This window comes from Hetaerina americana, unplaced genomic scaffold (genome assembly GCF_022747635.1).
Source record: "Hetaerina americana unplaced genomic scaffold, ioHetAmer1.1.p SCAF_8, whole genome shotgun sequence".
Lineage (NCBI taxonomy): Eukaryota > Metazoa > Arthropoda > Insecta > Odonata > Calopterygidae > Hetaerina > Hetaerina americana.
The window spans coordinates 6914306-6936735 of record NW_027287427.1 but is presented as its reverse complement, the minus strand read 5'-3'; the positions used below and the strand labels follow the sequence as shown (position 1 = coordinate 6936735).

Sequence of the window (22430 nt, the reverse complement as noted above, 5' to 3'; positions counted from 1 at the left end):
GCCATAATTTAGAAAAAATGATAAAATATTTAATCCTGTTATTTATGTAATGCTATCAGCTTCACAAATTCTGCTATAGGACCCATTCTATATTTTTCTCACTTATTTCCGACTTTTCTTTCGCTTGAAATACTTCATAGTCAAGTAGATGCTCGTTCGTCTCCCAAATGATATGTAGCAACATCAAAAATTATACATTATCACCCGGATGTATTCCATTTGCTTTGACTTAGTAGTGGTTTTATTGTTATTGACGTCAGTACATTGTTTGAGGTTTGGAGCATATAACGTAAGAATTTGTTGTTTAATATTATTCTTGCACTGCCTTTTTGCCATTAAATCGTGTCAGGTATGGAACTTCTTAATTTTAAGACGTTACCCTGGCAGTGTAGTTACTGCTGCTCAGGGAAATGCTGGGAATATTCTCAGCCAGTGACTTTGCTGACTGGGTAGTGCCCAAAAATGGAGGCAAAGCTATACATTTATAGGGTAATTAGTTAATACCAGGTAACTAATTTAATCCGATACTGTAGTTTTTGCATGCACCAAATGGTTATATTGTAATGCATGGGATTTTTATTCTCTTGCTATATTATCTGATGCCTCTGTCAGTTTTAGTTTTTCTTTGAAATTGTGTACAATTGGTTTTATGACAATTTTTATTTTAAAAGGTACTTTTTTCTCGCAGAGAAAAAAATCGTGTCGTTTTACTAGGTGCATTGCACGAGAAAACTTAAAATTTTCGCTCAATTGCCGCCAAAATGTGAGCCAATGATTCTTTTCTGCCATCAAGTCTTCGGACCAATGAGGAATTACAGGTGGAAGCCATGACCGTGTAAGAAGGGGCAAGGTTTCCGAATCTGTGCGCTCCAAAATCCAGTGAACTAAATTCCCTCGCCAGCGAATTGATTAGCCGTGTTAACAGCGACACGCCTTTACACGTTGTTGTTCGTTTGCTCGCCTTAGAGCGAGGAGAGATTCCCGTGGACGTTCTACTAGGTCGAACCATGGCGCCAGAAAAGATATCCGCCTCTATAATCATTTCTTGGAATCAATATAAACTTCGGAGATAAATTGCTCCAATGGTTATATTCATGTTTTGAAAAGCACAGATTTGAATATGGGAGACCCGTGATGTTTATGTTGTTTTACATATAATGCACCTAAAACTTTATTAAACTTTTGTCCTCTGCTGGTTGTGGTGTTTAACGAGGGATGTTTGGAAATCACTCATTGAAGTAGGCATTGGTGATTTGATCGCGCAAAGTATCTGTTGTTTTCTAATGCCGCGATTGCGTTTTTAATATGGGTAAACGTTTTAATTGTTCGGTTCGATAGCACGTATATTCCCCTCTAACTCTGTGTTATCTTTCCTTTAAAATAGTGTGGGTTAGAATAATTTTCTCGGCCTCAACATGAAACTCGTACGATTAAACTCGGCTTGTTCGATTTGGCATTTTATCTTGTTTTATCGAACGGCATTCGCATTCGATTTTCCAATTAGCATGTGATGCTTAACTTCGGTCTGCAGTTGCTTTAAACGCGGCGGCTTTTCTGAATTTACGAATGAAATATCTGTTGTTAGAGGTCTCTATTACTTAGGATTGATAAGTATGGCGAATAAACTATTGGAACGGATTCCTCCCATTAAAATGTATTTAGCAATGGTTATTCAAAACATTTTCCCGCGATACATTCATTAAACAGATCTTAAGTATTCTCATAGCACGTTGGCACTTTCAAATTGATCCATTAGTGGATGATACATTTTTGTGAAACGAGAAAAAGAATTGAACATTCGCTGCCTCTTTGTCTTTTATACTAACTGATTTGTGTCCTAACGTCTACCCAGCGCCCCAGAGTTGGATTTACAGGGAATTATAACTTTCCTTTTCTCGCAACTCTCAACTGTACTCCATGTTTTGACATCCCACAAGTTTTATTAGTACCATTTATAAACTGATGGATCCGAAATAGTGATGATCGTATAGTAATCATGCATGGGCTATTTTCAAAACAAAATATTTGAATCACTCGAAATGGCATTTAATGTCCCTTGAATGAAACGTATTTCAAACAGTTCTTCGGTCGATTCAGTCATGGAATAAAATGAAAATGACGGATGGTGATTCTGGATTTGATGTAATAGCCGGCTAATTGACATTTTGGAAATGCTTTAAGTTACTTTCAACTTGAAAAGTATATATACGTGTTACATTTACGCCTCGTATGTATTTAATGTAAGCGGTATGCTATCCACCGGCTAAGGTGGCAGTTGTCTTACCAATCCCCGTTTGGGCATGGATACTATGACGACGTCTGGTGAAGTGATTTCAGCTGAGGAAATTCTCTTGCAAAACGTCAGCCACAGAACACATTGCATACACCAAAAGCATGAAAAATTACTGCACTATGTTGCTTTAAATTACTTATCTTCTTTACACTATTTCTATATCAGATGATGCCTGGTGTGCATTTCACCATCACCTAGTCAAACACCCTAATTACAAATAGTTATCTCGAATATGAATTATGCTCTTTGGGAATTTATGGACAATGATATTGGAGATAGGTGTAAGAATTTAAAATTTTCCCTGAGCTACAGTAAAAAACCAATCCTCGGGCTGATTACTACATATGTAGTTTTCCCTGACTATAACTCGTAATGCGAACATATTCCTGCTGGAATACAAAGGGCACAGAGGGGAAAATCGTCCAGCAAATATGTCCCCTTGTCCCCTCAAATATTGTTTGCGATAAAAAAAATCCCTTTTCACAGTTGACGACTAATCGCCTGACCAATTCATTTGCGAGGCTGAGTTCAAACCGGCGACATTTGAGCTGACAGTCCGGTTATATCACCTTTATAATTACGTCACCGTGATCGAAACACTTTAATAATTCTCGTGATTTTCCGTTTAGAATCTATATTCGGGTGGACCGTCTATGGGGGATACTTTAATGTCTGGGTTAGTTAATAAGACAACTCTAGACGGTAGCCGAAAACCGTGAATTCGTTTCGGACGTGGATTAGTATTCGTACTAATGTTGCCGTTAATGTAGTCCTTAATACCGAAATTGTCTATTCACTTCTTTTAATATAATGTGATGTGGGTTGTTGAAATTTTGTCCACGCGATAAGAAGTTTGGTGAGGCCGTACGAAAATTTCAGAGAATGTAAAAAGTGCCGACAAAACGGAAGAGATTTGATGATTGATGATGAAACAGTTCCGTAAATATTTAATTTGCCATTGGTTCTCCACTTTCGAGGTTTGTGATTTACCGTCTCCTGGGAAAATTGCAGGAGCGTCGGGCGCGCAACCTTATTGCTCGGCGGCCCGCGCCTGCTGTCACGAGAGCTTTAACGGCCCAGTTATGGCTGGCCGCGCACGTGATGCGTATCGCGAATTGCCTTCAAACGACAAGGATGGAGCAGCTACTTCCTGCTCTGAGTTTCGCTGCGAAACTTCGGAAACCTCAGGAAGGCCTCATTATTTTTGAGCCTTCTGCTCATCTTAGTATTCGAGTTTAAACTCATGTTTAGTACTGCCGGAAATATTTTTTAAAAACTCAATGGCGCAAGAAAAGGGTGGCCACTCAGCGGAAACCCGTTAATAGTCTGGATATTCCGGAAATTGACCTCAGCTGGGAGTGTGCAGTGGTCCCCAATCGGGACATTCCCGAGGTTTCTCCATCCAGGCGTGTGTGCCACTATCCACCAGAAGGAGACTTTATCTTCATACGGAACTCATCTTATTGTAATTGGTGAATTAAGTTCATATTTTATAAAATATACTATATTAACTTTTCCAGACAGTGAAGTTACACTGTACTATATATATATATATATATATATATATATATATATATATATATATAATTATTATTAGGTAATCTACCGGTTAAGGTAGGTTTTTGGATGGACGTAATTACTAATTAAATAATTTGTGGCCCCTAGCAAAACACAGCATCCTACTCTACATCAGGTCCCTCTTCAGCTCTGAGTACTTTCTTCCTCCCTTCATCCCGTCCAACATCCCTATCCTGTCCCTTCCCTTTCCTCGTTTGCCTAACATTCTCCCCTCAATTACAGTCTTCAACATCCCGCTGCCGGTCAATACCCCCTTCAGCCAATTTTCCTGCCTCCATAGGATTGCTCCCAACAAACCCCTCTCTTCGCCCACCATGCCAAGTACTTCCTCGTTTGTTTTCTTCTCTGTCCATTTCACCTTTTCCATTCTTCTCCACACCCACATTTCAAAAGCCTCCAGTCTACGTCTATCCTCCTGCTTCAATGTCCACGTTTCCGCGCCGTACATAGCTACGCTCCATATCAAAGTTTTTACGAGTCTTTTCTTAATATCCTTACTCAACGCCCCTGTCATCAACTCCCTCATCCTTGTGAAAGCCTGTTTGCATTCTTACGTCCCTACTACTTTGACCGTGTTGGTGCAAAACATTTCCGAGATACGTAAACTATTCTACCTGCTCCAGGTTTTGCCCTCCTATTTTAATGTTTATCTTAGCCTTTTTCTTTCTAGAAAATCGCATAACCTTTGTTTTATTAATATTGATTCTCATCCCATACCTGTCGCACTGAATTTCCAATTCACTAAGCAATGCTTGCAGCCCATTGGCTGACTGCAATCATTGCTTAGTGAATTGGAAATTCATATATATATATATATATATATATATATATATATATATATATATATATATATATATATATATATATATATATATATATATATATATATATATATCAGATTTCAATCTGACCGACGAGTCCTAGCGGCCCGCATCTTGAGGAAGTACTTAGATCTGCGCATGAAGTGAATGTCGGCTACGCATATCAATTTGAATGATTGGCTTACACGACTAAATCCAAGAGTCAGTCGGCTTGTAGCAGTTCATGGGAGTACTTACAAGCGTAATCTGGAAATTTTACCCAACCTTCTTAAACCAGAGAGGCTAAGTAATCCGATATATTTTTATCTTCATTCAAATGCTCTATTCAACCTCTATGTACTAATAAAGAAAAAAATTCGCGGAAGCTCGTGAAAATCATGAGCCTCAGCATAATACCCATTTTTCACTCTGTAGCATAGTTAATTAATTTGTTAAATTTTATGTATCGACGAGATTCAGGTTCTATTAAAAAGAGTTAAATTATCGGAAATAATCGAACAAGCATCCAAAATTAAAAGTACGTAGTGTGCACCGGCACAGGAGTAAGCACAGCGGACGGGTGACTGTAAATGATAATACGGGATCAGCTGAGTCGTATCAAAATTAGCAGGCTTCAGTAATTAATTGTGAAGTTAATTACTGAAGCATTTTCCACATTTTATATGCTGGAGCGAACTGAATTCACTTAGCCATGAAAACCGAATTCGTTCAATGTTATGGGTGGATATGTATTTTTCTCCAAGCCATACAAATTGCCTCGAGTGACAGAGACTTACTGCTGAAAACATTGACCTTTCGCACAGCTACCCATTTTTTATCGACAAGGCAGTATTATTAAACCGAAAAAAATAGAATCTAAAGTAATAATAATACCTACTTATTATTTATTTATCGGGTGAATGATATTGATGTTCAATGATAACGTTAAAACTAATAAAATACGTCTAAATTAACTTAACCATCTTCATTGGAATTGGCATTTAAGTCCCTTTGATTTAAGTCATGAATCTGTTTTCTTTCGCATAATAATAAATAACGCTGAAATGTCTTCCACAATGAACATCATCGCACTACTATTGCAGAACAATGGAAAACTGCATCTATTTCCTCTTGTCTTGTGTGACACTAACCCGACCTCATTGGGAGAATTTATAGATCGCAAGCGGAACGAGCATGTCGAAGCAGCCAGCAGGGTAAGAAATGTAAGTAATTGGGACATTGCGTGGTCTTACATAAAAAAGAATATTGGAAGAGCAGCTGAGGCGAAGTGACACGCGGAGACTACTCCCCGATTCCCCTCGCATTGCTGCATAAGTTGTTCGAGCTCGTCCCGCAGCCCTTTGGTGATGTGCACTCCCTACTTTTTCCGATCGTTTTTGTCCCTTGCTATTTACTCTTCAAGTGGCAACGCCTTATTTTCCCTCGTTTCAGATGTTTTTCGTGACGTCTGCATTGAATATAGATGAAATCATTGGGGGGGGGGGGGAAAGGTAGTGAATAATGGGAAGTACACACTCCCCTTCGGCGGGGAGAATGCAGCCGAATCTATCGTCCGCATCGAGTTGAAAACTTTGACAAGGTATTTGCCCTTTTTAGAATTAATTAGACACATGATCGTTTTCCGCATTCTAGAGCGGTGATTTATCGGAAAGGAAAGTGTGGAGCCGCTGGGGGGGGGGGGGGGGTTGGGAGGCTGACCGGTTAAAACTTACGTGAGGAGGTGAGTTGTGCGTTTTCGAGTGAAGCTTGTCTTCCTCTCTTTCCGAAAGCAAACGGTTTGAGATTCGGGGGCTTGAGGGAAACGGTATTGTTTCAGAACTGTGTGTAAAGTTTCCCTACTGCACGGGGAAAATCGCGAAATATTGTTCGGAGCCCAAGCGGGACATTGGAACGCATCACGAAATTTAACGGTCCCCAAAGACCATGAATGTTTGCCAAATCTCGTCCAAAGACTTCATTTATACACACCGTAAATTTTGAATCTGGAAAACCACACCAAAATGGGCTTGAATTTTATGATCATATCCTTACAATACCGGTTGGCAAAAATACCGGTTGTGTCTCACTTGAGTTTGTACTTCGGGTTGCTTTTGAGCGCATGAGTGATGCCAACATACTTGGAATTATTTAAATATTTGGTGGATGAATATATATATATTTCTATTTCAAGCGATCATAAAAGCTTTTTGAACCTCTTCTTGGTTCTTTTTTTTTAAATTCTTTCATCTCGCGGTTTAATGTTTGTATAAAAATTATATTTGTTGCAAAATGTTTAATTTTAAACAATTTAGTTTTATTTTACCGTTCTGTAGTGATATTGCCTCGTGATATAAATTCCATTTTTCAGTTCCTTGCATCGCGCTGTAGTAACTCTGCTGAGGGCGCATTCATTTCTGCTGAAAAACCGAGGCGCCGAATTTTCGGGTATGAATTCAGTCGTCGTGAAAGAATCAAGGTAGCAGAATAGTGTCACTTTCGGCAATAATAGTACATTTTGGCATGAATATAAAAACTAGAAACTAAATTTTCCGATAAATTAAAAAATACGCCATCTGGCCAAGGAGGCGGGAGAAAGAGACAGCAAGGGAGAAATTTTATTTCCGTTAGTAATTCCCAGCTTTGCTGCTCTAATATTTTGGATACGCTACTCGATACGGGCTCATGAGGGTTTTGCTCTTTTCCCGAAAAGTCATCCCTACACACTTTCTTTTGTTTAATTCTAATAGCCAAGCGTCGCTCCAGCATTGTATATCATTTAAGACATCTGCTAAAGCTGCATTATCCTCAGGATTACGGATATCTTTGTAAACCACTGCATTATAGGGAAATAAACGTATGTTACTAGTGACTACGGAGTTAATGTCGTTAACGTAAATAATAAATAAAAGCGGTCCGATAACTTTTCTCAGAGGTGGGGGTAAAGATGAAATATTTTCAACGACAGCTTAGGTATTCCAGTTTTGTCCCCATCATCATCTCTGTCTCTTTCTCTCTCCTCTTGGAGAAGGGAAGCTGTGAGGGTTGATGAGGAGGTAACACAACACTGGAAGACGCAATAAGTCTTACGAGCGGGTGGGGATATGAACTACTTTGGTGCTGAGAACTGAAGTGACTGCGATGCACGGAGATGCGGGGGGGGGGGGGTGGGGAACGAGGTGGGGAGGCTGGGATCGGATGTGGAGCCCTGTGGGAGAAGAGGGCGGAGGTGTGTGAGAATATCGGTCGGGGTTGCAGGGGAATGGCGGAGGGATTTTTCCGAAGGGGCTGAGGGAAAGTGTTAGGTGGAAAAGGCGATGAGGGAGCCGCTTCTGGCGGAGGAGGAGTCTGTCGCGGACCGGTGGGCGGCGGGTGGATCGGCCCACGTCCGTCACGGGCCGGGGGGGAGGGGGAGGTGGTGGTGGTCGAGGGAGTGGAAGTCGAGAGGGAGCGTGGACAGAAGAGAAAAGGAGCAGGTCGCGCTCCTTTGTTTTTATCGGTTGCCTTTCGATACGCTCCAGGGGGCGTCTTTTTTTCGCAGGGAGGGGGACCAAAGCTGAAACGCCACCCAAGTTGGTGTTCCCATTCGTAATTCCACACGTCCATGCGCTGTTGTGCGCGCCTCAGTGTGCATTGGTGTTATGTCAAACCCCGCCTGCATTATTGCTTCATTTCGGACGACTTTTCATACCGAACCGAATGCTTTGGCGACACCGTGAGTACGTCGAGTGTGGAAAGTTAAACGCCCCGCCATTTATCGAAGAATAATACACATACATTTCTAACAAAAAAATGTATTATGTCCACTTCAAAGGACTGGAACTGTTAATTATAAATGGATATGGTGAAATCCGCGAAGTGTAACCTGCCATGGCGTCTTTCGCCCTATCATTTTTTTGTTTGAGTTAAGTTTTCTAAGTTTGTTGTCTCCGGCGTAACTTCATGGAATTTGCATAACATATCGAAATGAAATTATTGACTTTGTAATTTCACGCTCTTTATTGAAAAACATGACCTGACGATGACTTTCAACGTCGAAACCTGGGTCGTGTTTTTAAATAAAATGTGTGGAATTACAAAATCAAGAATTTCATTTCGTTTCAATTTGTCAAAATTTACCTAAGTTACCATACTAAGAATATATTGTGCACCTTTGAGACTGCTCTGAAACAAGTGAGGAATACTGTTGGCAGCAAGACAAACTTGTAAGCTTTATACGTGTCGACACACGCTTGTCAGTGGATTGGCGAATGAGTCTCTTTGCAGGAAAGACGGTGCTCCGTGTCCGTCTGTTGCCACGCCCACGACAATCTAAGCGATTTCGTTCTGTATAGCAGCCAAAAAGAGAGATTGCATCGCCGGAAATTTGTAACTCCATGGAGACGCGAATAGTGCAGCTCTACAGACCGTTATCTGAGGATTTTAGCAGTAGGTGATCATAATTGCACGTGTGTCTACAAAAAAGGGGGGAAAGTGAACCGGAATGGTGGCTATAGTGAGCATCAATTGCAATTATGCACGCCGTGTGTTCAGAAAATAACATAAAAGTTTTACATTTAGTGGGTTTGGAGAGTCCAAATGTCATATTATTTTTATTATGTTGGTGTACATGCTCCTGAAGTATGATAACATTTTCAGTTGCATTCATTGTTAATACTTTGACTGTGGCAGCCGCCTCTAAGGTTAGACGTGTTTTTATGAGCGAGAGGCGATTTTCGTTTGTTAAAAAAAATGGATCAACGAATTGTACCAAATTTTGCGTAAAAAATGAAATAAAGTGTAACCAAGTGTGTGAAATTTTAACAAAGGCCAAAATGGTGAGTCTGCTGTGAGTACATCACAAGAGTTTGCGAGTGGTATTATGAAGGTTTCCAAGATGGCCGTGAAGATGTTGAAGATGGCAAACGCCCCAGCACATCAACAACCGATGAAAACGTGGAAAAAGTGTAAGAAATGGTTGTGAATTGATCGCCGAATCACAATAATCAGAGAAGTCGCTGATCGCATGTTGGCATGTGGAATTGGCTCATGCCATGAAACACTTCCGAATGTTTCGGGTATGAAACGTGTGATAGCAAAATTTGTTCCAAAATTTTTGAATTGTGAACAAAAACAGCGGAAGCGAATGGAAGTTGGTTGCTCAGGAGTCGCCGAAGGAAGTAAACGACGATGCGGAATCACTGAAACGTGTTATAAGAGGTGACGAAACATGGGTTTACGGATATGATGTCGAAACTAAGCCTTGATACAAATTCTTCGATCCATGTTTTTTAGCAAACGAAAATCGCAGAGCTCATAAAAACACGTCTAACCTTAGGGGCGGCTGCCACAGACAAAGTATAAACAATGAATGCAGCTGAAAATGTAATCATACTTCAGGGGCATGTATAGTATACCAATATAATGAAAAAATTTGAAGATCGGACTCTCCAAACCCACTAAATGTAAAAATTCCCATCATTTTATGCACACACACCCGGTAAAATGCCCTTGGATTCACTAATAGTCAAGTTAAACGTGATCGTCAGCAGTGAGGTTAAGAGCGAAGTAGGAAAATGTTAAGGGGTTAAAGAAGAAATAGGAGAGCGATTATTTTATACTTGCACCCTATACGGAAACATATTGGGAAGCACGATCATTTGCGACGACCGTTTAAAGGGAAAAATAGGGAAACGACAGGTAACATATGATCCCAAATTGACCACATTTTGGTGAGACATAGATTTTGAAACTATGATAACACTACTCAAAAAGACTCTGGTTTGGATATTAACGGTCATTATTGATTGCTGTACATGAAGTTCCAGCGTAAATTCAAGAAATGGGATAGCGCAATAAAGAGTCACCTGTTAGGTGAACATACTCACCTTACAAGTGAACACACGTAGGTTGGCATTTCAAAGGATACTGGATGAACTTTAGAAAATGAATGTGATAATGAATCAATTGAAGGTGGGTGACAAATTATAAAAAAGGAATAGTGAAAGCCGCCGGAGAGAAAGTGGGAAAAAGGAGATCTTAAAAAAGAAGAACACATGGATCACTGCTTGGAAGCATCTGCAAGGGAAAATCTATCCAAAAGGCAAAAGCAAAATTGACAAATTTAAGAAACAAAGAAGGTCAGAGGATATTTACATATATAAATACACACACACACACACACACATATATATATATATATATATATATATATATATATATATATATATATATATATACTCATATATGCAGAAACAGATATAAGGAAAAGGGATAGGAACACATATAAAGGACGAAAACAATAAAGGTGGGGAAGGCGGAATCGAACGGATCACAAGAGTAAAAATATTTCCTTGACCGGGACTCGAACCTCGGATCTTTCCACTTGCTGGGCGGATGCTCTTAACCACTTGAGCTATCGAGGAAACGTAATTTACCTCAAGTGGTTAAGAGCATCCGCCCGGCAAGTGGAAAGATCCGAGGTTCGAGTCCCGGTCAAGGAAATATTTTTACTCTTGTGATCCGTTCGATTCCGCCTTCCCCACCTTTATTGTGTTCGTCCTTTATATGTGTTCCTATCCCTTTTCCTTATATCTGTTTCTGCATATATGAGTATTTATTCGCCGTTTGGCGGGATTTCGTGTTTGAATGTGTATTTAGCCAATTTGGCTCATCTCTTTCTTCTGGCTATGCGTGCCACGAAACGCACTGTTCCTTTCCTGTATGATGTTGTATGAATTCTAAACCACTGTCCTTTCCTCTTGTGTATTGTCTATTTCTCCTTTGGTGGGTGAAACAGTCCCCTGACGCCATCTCTTGGCTAAAAGAATCGGGGCGCTTGGCGACATATAAGACCCACGGATCTCAGGGTAAATTACGTTTCCTCGATAGCTCAAGTGGTTAAGAGCATCCGCCCGGCAAGTGGAAAGATCCGAGGTTCGAGTCCCGGTCAAGGAAATATTTTTACTCTTGTGATCCGTTCGATTCCGCCTTCCCCACCTTTATTGTGTTCGTCCTTTATATGTGTTCCTATCCCTTTTCCTTATATCTGTTTCTGCATATATGAGTATTTATTCGCCGTTTGGCGGGATTTCGTGTTTGAATGTGTATATATATATATATATATATATATATATATATATATATATATATATATATATATATATATAATGGGCTGACACAATATAACACAAATAAAATAGAATAGCAACATTTAAAAGGACACTCACACGGTAAATTATTCGAGCTTTCGGCCCTCTAAGAGGCCTTCTTCAAGAGAGACTGAAAATATGCTGTTGCTGTGGAGAGGGGAAAGAGGTATGGGCGGGGAGGGGAGGTGTGGAGGGAATGCTGGGAGGGAAATTAAAGATGGCGGTTAAGGGTGGGAATTTTGAAAGAACGGAAAGCTAATATGTAGGCGGATTCACGAGTCCTCACCTCTATATTGATGGCTGAATCAGGTAGGGATTCTAGGATGCTGAGAGCAAAACACTGGTCAAATGAAAGGTTGTGGGAATTGGCGTGTGAAGGGATAGGAAGAGAAGAGAGTGCCCAAGTTTTTATTTCAATAATTTTTTTGCAGTAATTTTCACACGAAAGAATTGATTTGGTATAAGTGAATTGAAGTGTAAAGTATATGGTTACGAATGACACCACAGTTGCATGTTGCAAGTAAATACTATTTAGATATATATTAATCGATAACCGTTGTGCGCTCATAGTCCGTGACATTAAATTCAAAATATTAACAATCGAAATTCGAAATAGCGTTTCGTTCATTTATAGGTGTGTGCATTAGACGTAGTTTCCTTGATGCAACTTTTTGGATGCATCTGCTTGTTTGGTAAAGTAAAAATCACAAGATATTGAAAGTGAACTCGAGCACACCCTGAAAAGATAATGAATAAAAATGCAGCCATTTAGAATTGTAAACATCAATTAATGACGCAAATTCAAAGCTGTGGTGTCCGAGTGGTTAAGGAGTTGGACTCGAAATCCAATGGGCAATGCCCGCGCAGGTTCGAATCCTGTCCGCAGCGAATATTTTTTGCCTGCCTCGTTGGCGATGGGGTAACGTCCTCGTCTACCAAAGGGTCGCTGGTTCGAATCCCGCCTGCGTGGGTTTTCCTCCACTTAGGGCTTGGGTGTTTTTTATCGTCTCCATTGTTTTCACAGTTAAAAGACCGATGTAAAGGTCAAAAAGTGCTGTTTTCGGACTAATGATGAATAGACCGAGATTCGTACCCCGATCCCTCGTTACCTTTTATTAATGGTTTAGCCAGTTAAGTAGTCGAGGCACCCTAATACACTCTGAAGTTTGTTAAACGGTATTTCGTTATAATATCTTGCTGCATTAAAGCCCCTAAAATGACAGATTGTACAAGGAAGTCTTGATGCTTAACCAGCTAAAACGCTCAGCCGATATCGAGGGATCCGGGTTAGAATCCCTGCAAAGGTGAATGATCCTTTGAAATTGTTGCATTTAAATACACATTGGCGTATGAATTTTTTGAAGTTAATTTTGCACCATCTCTCGCTGTATTTTTGAATTAAATTCATGCAACAAATAATAACACTTAACTTATTATTCTGACTCAAGAGTAATGGAAGATTTACATTACATCGGCGCGATTTCTTAAATTACACAATGAAGAACCCTTTAACGAACATTCTTTTTTAAAAAAAGAATAGTAATTCACAGACGGTAAAAATAGAATGTGATTCTTATTGTATCTGTATCAAGCAGCGACGAAGCCGAAATAAAGGGACAATTTGTGAATTCAAACCCGTTTACCCTCAATGACTACATGAAAGGGTGTTGCATAAGATCAAAGGAAATTCTCTATCGCTGGAACATAGTTTTCTATTGCGGTGATGATTTGGCCCAAACAGAAACAGTGGAGAGAATATTGGCAGTAGTGGGCATACATTCTGTTGAATAGCGTTAAAGAAGACATTAAATCAACAGAGCAAATGCCCCCTAAAGAGTTAATCCGATATTTAGGCGAAGGAATATGTTTTTTGAAAACTTTTATGGATGTAAGATACAATACCGAAGCACGTATATTTACAGGATCCTGTATTTCGAGGGTGTTTTTCCTGCGTGGGTTTTTACTAGTTGAGCAATGCCACGCTCTCCCTAGCTTTTCCCACAAACCTCATTCTTTGCTTAGACTTTCCTCATTTTATTGTACCCTATCTTCACTGTCATTTAATTTGAGTATATGTAGGTGTATTCTTAATTTATATATGTATATGTATGTATGTATATGTACGTAATTATGTATGTATTTATGTATGTGTATGCATGCATGTATGTATGTTTATGTGTGTATGTGTATATGTATGTGTGTGTGGATATGTATGTATATGTGTAGGTATGTGTATGCATATAGGTATGCATGTGTGTGTATGTATGTGTATGTGTGTATATATATATATATATATATATATATATATATATATATATATATATATATATATATAGTACAATACACAGTAACACACAATATAGAAACACAAAAAAAGAGAAGAACACTCACACGTTATTTCTTGATATTTCGACGGAAACAATCCGTCTTCCTCTGAAGATATAGAAGTAATGACTGCTGGAGTTGTTGAGGTGAGGGGTGCGAGAGAAAGGGAAGGGGGCCAGGAGAAGGGGAGAACGGGAGGCGAAGGAGGGGTGAGGGTGGGCTTCCACAAAGTAACAATTTTAGGCCACTCCCATCAGTGAACGACATTGAGGCCCGGATGCTGATAGGCCATACAGATGTAAATGAATGCCATTTCAAGTGTTTTTAATTGTATAGGGTTATCGGATGTGGGAAGGGAGGCCAGGACGGAAACATTGTAGCACAGGTTGAAAGGGGTATTATGATGGGAAGCATGTTTAGGGATGGGGAGACCCGCGGACGGGGAGGAGGGATTGCACGAGGCGCGGTGGTTATTAATCCTAATGTTAAGTGGTGTGGAACATTGGCCTATGTAAAATGACGGGCAGAGTTTACAGGTAAGAAGATAAACTACATTCTTGGAAGTGCAAGAGGAATAGGGGAATGGCGGGAGAGAGTTAAATGGTGGGATGGAGTGGGGTGGAGTGGTGAAAATAGGGCAGGTTTTGCATCTTGCTCGATGACATGGAGTGGGTATGGCTCTGGGGGTGTGAGGGGATTTTGAGAGCGGCCTGGTGGATTTGAGGATATTTGCTAGGTTGGCGGGACGTTTGAAAGTGACAGAGGGGCATTTGGGAAGAAGGTTGGAGGAAGTGTTGTGATTTTTGAGGATGGGGAATAGGTCTTTGAGGATGAATTTGAGAGACTGAATGCCTGGGAAGTAGGTAGTACAGATTGAGTAACACAGATTTGCACATCGAAAAGAAAAAAGTATATATATATATATATATATATATACTTTTTTCTTTTCGATGTGCAAATCTGTGTTACTGAATTGATGTCTGTCTATACTATATGTATTTATGTGTACATATGAATGTAACTATAAGTTTAATGCCTAATATAATATGTAGACGACAATGGGTTAAATTGAAGAAGGGACCATTTGGTCTCAAATTCGCCCAAATAAAGACCACAATCTATCTATCTATCTATTTTATTGTATCTTGGAACTCGTTAATGGAAGAAAGCGTTGCGTTAAAGAAAGGTTTTATGAAATACTGCCGAAACCCAAAAAAGGAATTTGCCACGCAACGTGAACGTGAGACATCTTGGGAGAAATGAGGAAGTTCTTCGAGAAGAATGCGGAGAGCTGCTGCACATTAGTGTTTGTTGTCCTCCAGTGTTATTAGTGGTTTGTCCATTGTTTTTATGGATCTTTTTTGAGCTTTTAATGGTTCATTTACGACAGACGCGATGAATCAATGTGGCATCCTTCACCGCAGACTCGATTCGGGGGTGTGGCACTACTTACGTTCATCGGCGACCTTACCCTCTCTGGTCTCCGCTTCGATCGAGTAATTTCATGCAAGCACCGATTTCTACATATATGATATAAAAAAATAATCACCGCGTTCGGATTGAAATCATATTAATAACAAAGCAGGTGCGTGTTTTGATATAATCAAACGATTTTGAGATGAAAATCTCAGCGTCTGCTCTTGAGATGGAGAAAAATATACGATGTTTCGGTGGTTCTTCCGCATTCTTTCATTTCGGCAAATAATAACATTGACTGGGCGGTGGTTTTCATCGACTTAAATTTCGTGCCTCGGTTTTCCTGAAGGCCGAAAGATAGCGAATTAATTGAGTGCACATGCATTATGACGTGACCTTGAATGGAAGTCAGCTCTCTCTCTTTCTCTCTCTCTCTTTCTCTCTTCTCTCTCTTTCTCTCTTTCTCTCTCTCTCTCTATATATATATATATATATATATATATATATATATATATATATATAAACTTATATTTTCCATTTAACCCCAAACGGCATTGAAGTGAAAAGCAGATAGATGGAGCTTTACGGCCCGAATTTTGATGCCCTCTGCTTTCACTCACGTTTTGCGTCAAGCTCAAAGAAAACGTTGCTTCGCGATCATATTTTTTCAGTCAATTTAATCCTATATTTTCGCGTTTTCGTCTGCTTTTGACTTTATTGCCATTTAGAGTGATACAGGTGTAATCTGGGAAGAATATCTGCAGCTGAGGTGCTCACGCTTTCAGTGAACAGTACGTGGATAATGAATGAATAATTGGTTATGATTTTGGAAGTTGAAGAAGTTAGAAAATTTTTTCACAAGCGAATCCGTATATTGTCCTATAATATGCTCCCCATGAAAGGCTTGATGTTAGAACTACCCCCAAATATTTAACTCGACTGGCCGTAGTTAGCACTGAACCCTCTATTTCGTAGTTTGTGTCCTGTTCGCCACTTCCTTTCTGTCTGTTTTGAATGTTATGGATCGGAGAGAGGTTGTCACACGCACCCTTTGATGTGCGGATTCCAACATTCATTTGGGGTTTTCCGGGGCACATGGATTTAAGACTGGGCCTCTCGGAGGATTAGTCATCCACAAAGTAGCCATCCATTAGCCACGCACGCAAGCAGGTATCGGCACCGTTCATCCCCACCGGGGTTTCCATCTTGGGACCTCGGCTTGGGTAGTCAAGTATACCAGCTACCTAAATAATCTGATTCCCTGCACAAAAACATTGATCAAGGACGAATGCGCAAATACCGTTAGGGATACCGCAACAAAACCGCTTAGAGCCGATTGAAATTTTGAAAGAAAAAAAATCAGGAAAATATCTAGCTAAAAATTGCGTGCACTCAGTTGGTGCCATTATTAACGTTTTTGCGGTTATTGCGAAATCTTGGCTGCGAGCTCAGGAATGTTATCCTGAGGGCGTCAAAAAAAAAAAAACTCGATCATCAAGTCGATTCCCGCAACCCTTGTAAGAACAAATTCATTCGGTTGAATGCCAATGCATTCGGATTTCGAGCATTCGATTCTGTCTGCTTGATGAAATACAAATACCCTTATTTCGTCGAATGGGGTTTTTTTTTCAAGTCCAAATTGCTTAATCGCAATTTCGGTCACATGCTGCGTACTTCGAGAGGGAAGGAAGCTCATCTGTAAAACACTCAAGCGAGAGAAAGCGTGATCGATCACAATTAACAGGATGAGTTGGCCCATTATGACTGTGCGGAAAAAAAAACAAGGAAAGGAGAAAACGCGCATTGCGAACAGTATTTGAAGCGTAGTTGGCGTTCGATTCACTTTCTACCGATGCCTTTCATCCTTTATTACTTTTCGTGCGCTATGGGAAAGGAGGGACGTCGGCGAGAACATTTCATGCCCCCTGCCGAATCCAAGCGATGACGAAAGAATATTCACGTGGGCTTCTAAAGTTTAAGACCACCAAGTCGAGGTCAGTCCGGAGTGAAGAAATCCCCTCTGTTGAATACAGAGAAGTATTTCATCGAATAACGAGCAGATTTTGGAAAATTGAAGTGGTTTTTTTTCAATGCCGACAGGGTATAAAAAAAAGGAAATGGTTTTCGCGTCTTGTTCGCAGTCTGGAGCATTTTGTACCGTAAATAAAGAAGTAAGTTTATACGCCTGCAAATATATTGCTCCATAGCCTCATTCCATGATTGTGGTCTCTTTCGAAAATGTGTACTCTCTTTGGAAACTTTAGATTTTTTTTCGTTCAACGCTGAGAATTTTTAAGGTCATATCTTGAGTACGCGAACTTTTTGGGATGATTCGGAAAATCGGAAGGGTTCGCGAAGGGGGTCTATGAAACTCTTAAAGACAGAAGGAATGAGATATACAAATACTCGAGGGACTTGGGATGAGGGGTCTCTCGTACATTGACGGAGGAAACATTCAGTTGCACCACAGGATGGCGCGGGGTCATTTGTTTCTCCATGTTTGTTCTAAGCACATGAATAGGATCTTGATGTTTAAGAAATTTTTCCCTTTCCGTTTCTTGCTTTCCCTGCATTACATCTCATCGGCTAAAATGTTTATTGAGGAAACCGTCTTGCATTTCCTAGGCTACGTTTATATACGTTCCATATCGCTTGCTGATGAATATGAACTTAGCTTTCAATGCGGCTTCATTGGCAATAACATAAACAGTCTTTTACTGTTGACAAACCCTATATCAGTCAAGATATCCGTCAGTTGTGACCGATTAGAAATGGACGCGGGAAACCTTGACTGCAGGTTTATAAGATACCAGTGGGAACGGAAATTCCGTTATTTGAAAAGAAATTTTTTTCGCAGTTGAGAAATCCGTGTTGATCCCGTTCGCTGTCGAACAGACTCTTCTGGCCCTCTTTTTTTGTAGATTGAAGGACACAATTTGAATCGGAGTTAGAAGTTTACTTTATCCCCCTAACTTTGATCAATCACTTTTCTTTCGTAATCGCTTTCACTTGACCATAGTCATGTCTAATCATTGATTCTTTTTATTTATTTCAATAAAACATTTTCAACTCAGGCGTAGAAACATCTGCCACTTATTACTGTTGGCTAAAAGTATATTTGGTAATGACGGTAAATATTTTGCAGGTTTTTTGATGAATTATTCTTCTTTTCCGATGCCATTTCCTTCGGCTAACCGATTGCATGCTTTGGCAACTGTCAAATTGTTATGTCCAAACTGTGTGATTGGTCTAGCGATGAATATCGCAAAATATTTCGAGGGCGGTGTGAAAAACTCGTTTTAAGTGAGACAGTTTACGAGGAACGTGAAGGAGTTTCTAAACTTAAAACGAAAGAAAAAAATTGACAAATACATGTAAATTAAGAGCTCAGAGGAAGCTAAGCAAAAATAAAGGTGTGAGGTAGGACTCATTAACGCCTTGAAATTTAGTTTTACATAGTAAAGCGAGATAAATGAAAACAAAAAGGCGTTACTTAGATAAAAAGAGTAAAGATACGATATAGGAACAGCAAATTCATCAACATTTTCAGACACTATAGAAATAGAGCTAACCAATAAAAATAAAATAAACGGGAAAAACCTCAATACCAAGTGAAAATAAGCGATAGTTGTCTTCAATGGTTGCAGTGAATTTAATTTTCAAGTGAAACTAATCTCCTTTTGTCTTGCGGCAGTGTTTACAAAGTGGAATCAACATTGATGCAGCAAGTATATAGGAGTGAATTATGAAAATTGATTGAAGTGAAGAATGTACTATGGGAAGTAAGAGCTGGTGAAGAAAAATGGTTGGGTGAGGGAAAATGGGGATCGAGATGGTGCGGGGGCTAACGTACTGGCTTCCCACCCTGAGGGCGCGGGTTCAAATCCCGGCGGTGTTGAATATTTTTCAGAGGTATCTCGATCCCTACTTGAGGTGCTTTGTGGAGGGCACTTTGAGTGAGTACGCCGTCCGTCGGATGGGACGTTAAACTGCGGACCCCTTGGCGCCTTTCTTTAAGAGTAGGCTAATGCCGACGCCGGGTTTCTCTCCACCCTTCATCCTTTCCTCTCCATCCCTAAGGGCGCAAATGACCTTAGCTGTCGGTCGCCTCCCCTCAAAACTACTACTTAAGCATTTATGATCGTCGGAAATCACAAACAATTTAATTGAAATCGACAAAAGGTCGCAAATGCAGATAACAGTTGCAAAATGGTCACCGAATTCTGGTCACGCCATTCACATTGGAGATGCGGAAATGGGTGTTGGAACCTTGTTTCTTGTTGTGTGGCTATCGTCCATCAATCGGCGACAGAAACTGAGAATAACAACAAGAAGCCAAATATCTTATGTATCTGTTTTCTCTCAGGGACACGCCAACGCTGCCTTGTACGTAGAATGAGATCCGTAAGGATTTTGACGCTCGATTCATGAGACGGAGGACGAGACTCTTTCATTTCTTCTCAATTAACTTTTTCTCTTGACGACTTATCTCGCATGAATGCGACACTGCATTTTGATGACGAAACCTTAATGAAAACCCAGGAAAGCAAATACAATTCCGAAGTATGGCACTCAACCATATCTGCTTATAATTTCATCTATCTCAAAAGAATGTTTGTTTGTAATTGATACTCATAGAAATGTAGTATTGATTACTGTGATATGTGTGTGTGTGTGTGTGACTTCTTTCAGTTATAAAAGAAAAACGATTAGATTATTTCACTTTTCCTTGTGCGGCTGCTTTGGGTATTTCTTATCACATGCTCTTTGGCTCAGATATCGCAATACCCTTTTAACGGCTCCTCCCCTCGGCAATATTTTGCTTTCATTGAAGATGACATTGCCGTGTGCGTCTATTGATGGACCAACCTAATGCGTCCTCCGCCGCCCATCTTAGATTCGCTCATCCAATCTCTTTCCGAGTCTGTTTGAGTTTCATGAGTATTGGAAGGTATATGATATGAAAGGTTTTACAGCCTGTGCCTCGTGCAGAGCTCGCAGGTGACTGATACGTATTTCTAGCGGTCAGTATTGTCCCGTTTTTTTTCAGCATTACACAAGCAAAAAATAAACCTAGTAATATCCTAGGTCCACTTAAACAATTCTAAATAGGATATCATCCTGTCCGACGACATAACCTTGATAGCCAACATACCATTTCCTTCGCCTTACCATTATGAGGTTAATTAGGTGTCCTGGCACGCCAAAACGCGAAAGGCGAACGAGGCGGAAGAAGTATTCAAGGCCTGAGACCTATCATGGAAGAAATTGGTGAAAGGGAGTAAGTCCGCAAATATCTTAAAATGAGGTATTTTTGTATTGTCTACCACCGGAGAGAACGGCGTGTGATTCGCGTATGTATGCATGGATGTTGAATTCAACATAGATTGAAGTAAAAGTTTCTCTTTTAGGGCGACGGATATATTTACTAAATAGCTTTGGATGGCACAGAAGTATGCACGTTTTCCAGTTCGTCCAACTTTTTAAATGGCATTTTCTTAAATGTTGATTCCTGTGTTTATTCAATATTTATTTCGGGAATATTTTTTGAAAACAATGGCGATAAATTATACCTGAATATATATAAATATAATTCTGCCTTCCCCACCTCTCCTGTGTTCTCCTTTATGTGTGTACGTCCTTTATGTGTGTGCTCCTATTTTATTCCTTTGTATCTATTTCTATGTGAATGACTATATATATATATATATATATATATATATATATATATATATATATGTGTGTGTGTGTATATGTTATATATATATATGTATATATATGTGTGTGTATATATATATATATGTGTGTGTGTGTATATATTATATATATATGTATATATATGTGTGTGTGTGTATATATATATATATATATATATATATATATATATATATGTATGTGTGTGTGTGTGTGTGTGTGTGTGTGCATAAATACACCATACATTCACATATGTTACAATACGTGCATTTACAATGATGTAATGTATATGCAATTCTTGTAATTTTTGTTTTTATTGATATTCGATTCTGAATTCCTCTGCAAGCGAATGTGAATGTGACCTTTCATGTCCTCCACTTTCACTTCTCAACATCCTGACCTTGATATTGTTACAAAGGAGTTATTTCTAAGGTATTTCTTGGTAGTGGTCGCAAGTCAAAAGCAAAATTTTACATTAAGACTTTTTTCTGCTCATATTTTAATCAATTTAGCTCATTTAGTGTAATTATGGCTTCCTGTATTCGTAATAAATTGAATTTTTTCAATTTTCCCATAAATAATTTAGTTCTGTACACTTAAATGGGTTTCATCTTAGTCTTTGAAAAACTTATCTAGAAAAAATTCACTATTAGCCGTGGGAGTCTATTCCGAATAATATTTCTCGAAAAGATTGCCTGTTAACAAAAGAACACTATCGGATTGAGTTGAATCAAATACCTTATCGAAATCTCAGCCACGCCAGCCATCGTTCTGTCAAATCTTGGACTAACAAAGAGTGTAGGTCAAGGATCCCTCCAATACCTTCGTTATCATTTTTATGTTTTGTTGAACACTTCGCGAGATGTCTATCACCCAAATTTCTTCGTTTCGTCTCACAAGAGTAATCTATAATTATTTTAGTAATTATTATTTAATTAATATTTGCCCAGATGTTCATCGCCTTGGATTATCGCTTATCTCATTTTCCCCCTCCCATTTTACCACCGAACTATCAATTTAGGCTTCTTTGTTTCGCCATATTTGATTCCATAGCAAAAGGAAAACTGAACATTTTCGAATCATCTAACCGCTGCTTCATAATTGTTATTTTTTGTCCTTACCTTCTCGTCTGCGCAATGTTTGCCCTTGATTTGTAGCTCCCAATTTGGGCCCTCCCTGTCTTTGATGATTTACTGC

The 22430-nt window shown here is 39.5% G+C and overlaps 1 protein-coding gene and 1 non-coding gene across 2 annotated transcripts in view; one reads left to right on the top strand and one right to left on the bottom strand.

Annotated features, from left to right (window-relative positions):
• The window catches only part of LOC139697632 (uncharacterized), a 102616-nt gene that overhangs the window by 61025 nt on the left and 19161 nt on the right, over window positions 1-22430 (bottom strand). The window lies entirely within an intron of this gene.
• TRNAS-CGA (transfer RNA serine (anticodon CGA)) lies at window positions 12605-12686 on the top strand. The gene has a single exon. It is a non-coding gene; the product is annotated as a tRNA-Ser (tRNA).